Source organism: Sminthopsis crassicaudata, chromosome 2, assembly GCF_048593235.1.
Source record: "Sminthopsis crassicaudata isolate SCR6 chromosome 2, ASM4859323v1, whole genome shotgun sequence".
NCBI classification, from domain to species: domain Eukaryota; kingdom Metazoa; phylum Chordata; class Mammalia; order Dasyuromorphia; family Dasyuridae; genus Sminthopsis; species Sminthopsis crassicaudata.
Window position 1 is genome coordinate 561,057,342 of NC_133618.1, and position 6,772 is coordinate 561,064,113.

The window sequence follows — 6,772 nt, forward strand, 5'->3', positions numbered from 1 at the left end:
GTCAAAGTTTTGGAGGATAATAATAATAGCTAACATTTACATAATACTTTATTTTTCTATAACTCATTTTGTCCTCTCAACAACACTCAAAATTAGGTGCTATTATTATTCCCATTTTTCGTATAAGGCAGTTGTTAAGGGATTTATCCAGTCACCCAGATGGCACCTTGAGACCCCATCTGAACTCAAATCTTCCTGACTTCAAAATCAGCACTTTATCTGCTGGTACTACCTACTAACCTCCAGCATTCAAGAGTGGAACTTCAGGCAATAGTAAGAGAGGAAGGATTTGGGGAGGGCCTGTGATTCTCACTAAGAACGTAGGGGCAGGTACAGGTTCTGTCCAGTGATTCTGGAGGCAATGCCTGCTTCATCTGTGGGTAAGGATGGATATATTGAGAGTACTTTAAGATGGACTTGGATAAGTTTAAGATAGAGATTTTCCCTGGCCAATCTTTATAAAGGCATTTGCATTTAAACCAACAGCGGATTTTCTACAGCTGCAATTCACACCTCAGACCCAAATCTGGTGAATCTCTTTGGCTTCTCAAAAACTATGAAAACATTATACACCGGAAATCCAGCACGATGGCAATATGAATATATTCTGTGTGATCCGAGTCACATCATCCCCTCAAGCGGTCCAGCTTGGAGGTCCCTCCTGCCTGATGTTTTCAGAGGGCAACATCCCAAGCTAGGTGGACACCCTTTCTCCTCCCGCCTCCCAGGTTGTTACACCCCATGCCTCACTTTGGAGCCCTGAGCTCCTCTCACAGCCCATTCTCCTCCTGGTGTCATGCACCTGCTGGGCCACTAGGCTATTCTGAGATTTGTATTTCTGACTGATCGCTTACAGACGAAGCCCGCCTCGGCAGGAGGTAAACATTTTATTTCTATCTTGACTTCTTTCAATGATAAAGAGAGGCAATTTGCCAGCTTGTGCTGAAGAGGGCCAAATCTGTCTTTTGTCCTATAGGTAATTACCAATACCTGATCTTCAAAGACAGGGTCTGGTTGTGTCTCCATGTGGATGGGGCTGGCTTAATGTTGTGCTTTGCACTTTCATTACTTCTGTCAACAACAGCTGGAGATGAAGAGCCATTTATTACAACTTCGACTCTGGGGAGAAAAAACACACAACACAAACCAGAAGAGAGAGACAGGATTTGTTAGCGTACTGATGACATCTCTAATAGTTTTGGTTTTGCTCTAGCATGAATGTAAACTCCAGAAAAGCAAAAATTGCAGTGATTACCTAGAGGGGTGGAAGCCTATGGATCTTTTACGATGTACACTTCTCCCTCCCTTGCCCCTACTCTCTCTTGCTTTCTCTCAAGCACAAACCCAGCTTTACCTTGCTGGTAAAGCTGCCTTATCCAATGGTGGGCAGTATGTTGTCCACAGAGAGGTGCCCCTCACCCACTTAGCAGTCACTCGTGGAGCTAGGTGCTTCTGTGGTTCAAATTCAAGGAAGAAAAATACATAAGCTAGATATTCTATTTTTTAATAAAGTACAGTGTCATATATCTAGAGTTAGAAGAAACCTTAGAGGTCATTGAATCCAACCCTGTCATTTTATGGAGGAGAAAATTGAGACAAAATCTTATATTTGAATCCAGTTCTTCTCCAAGTCTAACGTTCTTTCTACGATCCCATGCTGACTCCCCTCTAGATAGGGTGGTTTAAATAAAAAACAAAACTAAAAACAAATGACAATCAAAATGTACGCCAAAGCTTCACTTGCTTTGGAATGATAGCCAAAGGTAACAGATTTCAGGCCTTGGAGCAACAGTGGGTCAATTGTTTCCACAAGGTGATACATGGTTATGTGAACATTAAGTGCTTCTTTTTTCCCTTTCTTCCAGAAACATCAGGTATTACTGTTCTCTCTTAACTTCATAGGCTTGTGATCTATGCCAGTGGGTTTCTGAGAAACTAGGTTATAGTTATATTTATATAAAGGATATAATATTCAACCTAGATACTGCCGGATACACACAGAGAGCATCTGGGTCACAGGAGGAGAGAACTGTTCCTTTATCTGGGGTGAGAAAGATAGACAGAATTTTAAACAGATTTGAGAAGCCAAATTCTTGTCCTTTCAAAAGTCCAAATCAAAGAAGGCTTTGCTCTGAGGCTTCAAGCCAAGTTCAAAAAATGTGAATTTTTTCCTTTCTTTTTCTATTCTTTTTTCTTTCTTTCTTTCTCTCTCTCTCTTTTTTTACAAGGTTTAAATTCTGTTCTTTTCCTTGACTTTCTACAGATGAGCTGAGTAGAAATTCACTTTTGTGTTTTTATTGGTATCAGCCTTTACATCTTCCCTCCTCAATGGCCTTGGTTTCTTGCCTTGATTTCATATTCATGTAGTTCTTCTAAAGGTGATATGGAGAGTGGGGCTTAGCATTTGGAACTCCCCTTTTGGAAACTTCCTGGGAGGGCTACAGGAGTACCCTCCATGTGCCATTCATGGAAGCATCCATGAGAACTGGGCAGGACCCCATTACTTGGCAGTAGGCCCAGTTACCAGCATTACTATGAGACCATAGGTCTAATGCCCATATTTCACAGCAGCTTACATCAAGAGGCATAAAAGATGGCAGCATTTCAATATTTTATCATGATAAGCCAGCTTTCCAGAGAGAATAGTATCAGAATTCAAGTGAATAACCCAAATGCTTTTATGCCTTAGAAAATGCTTCACACGCACAGAGGATTTTTTGAGTTGTCTAGCCAGGAAGGAAACCTATGCCTCATTTTATTGAGGAAACAACAGAAATGGACTTTTTTTGGCTAGGATTTGCTTTGATGGGTAAATAAATTTGGATAGTGCTACTTACAAACAGGTACTGTGGCATGTAAGAGATCTTAAAGCACTAGTTCTTAATTAACACAGGGTACATAGAACATTCCCCCCCAGGGAAATAGATTTTTAGGAGATCTGTGATCCTGAATGGGGAAAATTGTGTCTTTATTTCAATATAATTGTATTTCCTACATGTTTTACTTATATATTTTAAAAAATATTATTCTGCAAATGAGTCTGTTGGCTTCTCTACCCTGCCAAAGAGGACTATGATACAAAAAAGTCAAGAACCCTGATGAAGGGGATCTTCTTTAGAATGGAAGTATTTCTGCGGCTGTTTCCTTGTAGCAGGACATTTATTAGAACCCAAGTCTCCAAATTTGGTTGCTATGTTACCATGGGACAATGACCTTGCTGTAGGAGAGAAGTAATAAGAACCTTTTAAAAAGTCAGCCTGTGGCAACCTTTGTTAGAATGGCTATTAAAATTCCACCTATATTTGGTTTGCTGGTGATTGAATACCACTGGATTTCTATGTAGCCAACTGAGATTCTCATTTTCCTCACTTTTGGGGAAATGAAATTCTAGAGAGAGGAATTTTGGCCCCAAGATGTTTCATTTGGAACCTAATTTGTTTCTCTCCCCACCTCATCTTTCTTAAATATGAAGTAAATCTATTCATTGACAAAGACAAGCTCAGTTGTCAATATCAATGAATTGGGAAATTATAAGAATTGCTAAGGTCTTTTGTGTGTGTGTGTGTGTGTGTGTGTGTGTGTGTGTGTGTGTGTGTGTGTGTGTGGAGTGGAGCAACATGGAATGTGAATAGAGGGCTAGTCTTGACTTCAGGAAATCTTGGATTCAAGTCCTGCCTCCTACACATACCTGCTGTGTGTCCACACAAAAATCACTGAAAGGTTTTAGTGAGTCCGACAACTCTCTAAGAATAGAAGTCACAGATAAGTACAAATATATATTAAAAGAAGGAGTTTCACACAGACACTTCCTCATATCAGTGAAATTATAACTCTTGACAAAATTCAGGCTTGAGGAACTTCCTTTCCAGGAAATTTCAATTTCCTAAAGAACAACTCAACATCTATATAATGTCAGCATTAAACTGTTGAGCTGCTTTTATTAAGTACTACTGTGAGATAGGCACTGTTTTGGATGCTGAGGATGTAAAAGCAAAAATTAATAAGTAAGGTAATCCTTGATCTCAGGGATTTTTTGGTTGTTAATAATTTTATGAAATTACACAAGAAGTTTATTACAGGAATTAATCATGTAGATACATTAGATCTTGTGTATATATACAAGAAAGTTTAGAAACCTGGTTTGTTAGAATCATTAGGAAGGTAAAGGCCATTTTGTGATCATTGGATAATCTCAATTCTATGAAACAAACTTTTCAAATTTCTGAGTTTATCCAGTGACGGCAGACACAAAAAGCTTTTTTTTTTGGGGGGGGGCTCTTTTCTCTCTCTCTCCCTATATCTGCTTTGGTCAAGGTCATTGGAACAAAATAACTTTCCTTGGAACCTTCACATGACAAAAACAAATCAGAAACAATGACAACTTTAAGGTTGTAAAATGGGGATTTTTTTTTTTAAAGGAAAGTATCAGTAAATCTTAGGTGTCTCTAAGAGATGCTGCAGGAGAAAATTCTTTGCCAGAAATCTCCCACATTTCTCAGGATTAGCCCACATGCACCTCATAACATAGTCAAATATTCTACTATGATCAAGTGAGAAAAGGCCCTTTTGAAATATTGAATATATATTAAACAGTGTTCCTTTAGACTAATTGCTTTCTGTATGCCCAAACAATTTAAGTAGTTTTCAGCTAATATCTTGAATTCTTTGCTTGAATGCCTCACCAGAGTGATTGTGTCCCTCCAATAAATTGTTGATTTTTGATGGAGTTTATATTGTGACTTTTACTAGAATCTTGCAGAATTGAAGTTTCATAGTGAATATGCAAATTTAAGTTTTGCTCCATGATATCCAAAGCTGTCTAATATGATTCTGGTTTTTATCTCAATGTAACTGCTGTCTCCCCATATTTCCCATCTTTGGAATATGCAGACCTTGGGTCATTTGTAAGTGTTCTTACATTGACAGTTCTCCCCTCCCCCCAACCCCCCAAAAAGTGATTAGGGAAATGGAAAGCAGAAATGAAACAAAACAGATCTGTTCACTAAGTAAGAAGGGCACCAGCCAGCAAAGAAGAGAAGCAGATTAATAGCTGCCTTACAGCAAAAACAAATGAACACAAAATCTAATTTACAAACCTATTAGATTTGCTATGTAAGCTGTTCACAGCTGATCTGATTGTACCTCTGCCTCCAGAATTCCTGCAAGACAAAGGAAATGCATTATTTATAAACCCAGTTCCTCTTTGCAAAGCTTTGTTCAATAGTCAAGAGATCCCCCAGTCTGGAGAGCTGTTCACGGAGGAAGCAGCTCTCATTCTTGCCACTTGCCAAAAGGGTCCATCTTTGGGAGTCATTTTTCATGATGGTAAGTCAGAATGAGTTAAGAGTAAGATATATCCTTTTTGTTCCTTCCGAAGGGTCCCATTATCAGGAAACTTTACTTAGCCTCAACCTTAAGGTGTGGAGTAAGCACACCTGTGATTAGCCATACCTCATTAACACCACTAGACAACACTGTTATTGTGTGCCCTCTCCGCACTTTGTACTTAATTTCCTTCTATATTAATTTAGACCTGTTTATATGTTGTTCCATTACTGTCTTTAAGCCATTTTAAAGTGTGTATCTGATCATTCTATAAATTCCAGATACCACTTCTTCCTTTTCTTTTGTGTTCTGCATAACAGCACCTAGTATCAAGGGAGATAATGGATCTGAAAGCACCTTAAAACGCGTGAAATGTCAAACATAAGGTCTTATTATTATTTGTGGAAGCAGCAAAATTCGAGTTGTAATGATAAAATAATTAATTGCTTAGTGATCTGACTTCTTTTGATGAACTATTCCATCCTTAGCCTGGGTGGTCCTCTGACAGCTGATATAGTCTACAACCATTATTGGACTTCTGTGAAGATTTTCCAACTTGATAAAACCTTGTGCTCCACTGGCACAGCCTTGGAGTATTCACCATGCCATATGAGGCAGGGGAGCAGGACTTTTGTGGAGGTAAGAGTAATGGAATAAATAGTATTGGGGCCAAGGGTGGGTTTTTTATTTGTGGTCAAGACTTATGATTTCAGCAATACAGGGAATTCTCATTAGGACATAGACTGATACCCATACAATTTATAAGCTTAGGGATCTGCTTGAGGAACAGACAGGTTAATTACTTGCCCTTGGTCATGGTACTACAAAATATTTGAGATAGGATTGGTCTTCCTGATTCCAACATCAGGTCTCTACCATCCTGCCTCTTGGCTTTTACTTAATGGTCAATAAATTAAAATTAATTGACAACTAAAAACCAAAATTACCGTCTCCCTTATATGCTAAATCTATAAGAAAATGACCACAAAGAGAGCAATCAGATTGTAGCTGATATGTTGGATACTTTCAGAGGCCCTAAAGTGCCATGGAAAAAAGAGCTGATTTTGGAGTCAGAGAATTGGGCCTTAGAGCAGTGAGAGGACTTGCTTAGGCTTTAGTTTCTTCATTTAGAAAGTGAGGACTTTGGACTAGATAAGTCTCTCTTATGGTCTCTTCCAGCTCTTAACTTATGATAACCTCACTCAATATCTCCATCTCTTTCTCTGGACTTTTCTTTGTCAGCTATCTTGATACTCTGAAGAAACCTCTACTCTGAAACATTTCTTTCTAAATTGACATGTTCCTTCCATACACCACTATTTTAGGTAGAGTTTTAGCTCCCTGGATTCATTCATTCTTCTTATCTACTGTCATTCAGAGTCTCTCTCTGGATTCATTCATTCTTCTCATCTACTATCTTGCACACATTGCACTGTCTTCCCCAATT

General features: G+C 38.7%; 1 protein-coding gene across 1 annotated transcript in view; it reads right to left on the minus strand.

Annotated features, from left to right (window-relative positions):
* Positions 1-5,154, minus strand: part of ST8SIA2 (ST8 alpha-N-acetyl-neuraminide alpha-2,8-sialyltransferase 2) — a 40,189-nt gene extending 35,035 nt beyond the window's left edge. Inside the window, exons 1-2 of the mRNA XM_074295080.1 lie at positions 5,097-5,154; positions 991-1,119 (exon numbers count right to left, since the gene is read on the minus strand). The gene's annotated coding sequence lies outside the window, so the exon portion shown is untranslated. The remainder of the gene's footprint in view (positions 1-990; positions 1,120-5,096) is intronic.
* Between the last annotated feature and the right edge of the window lie 1,618 nt (positions 5,155-6,772).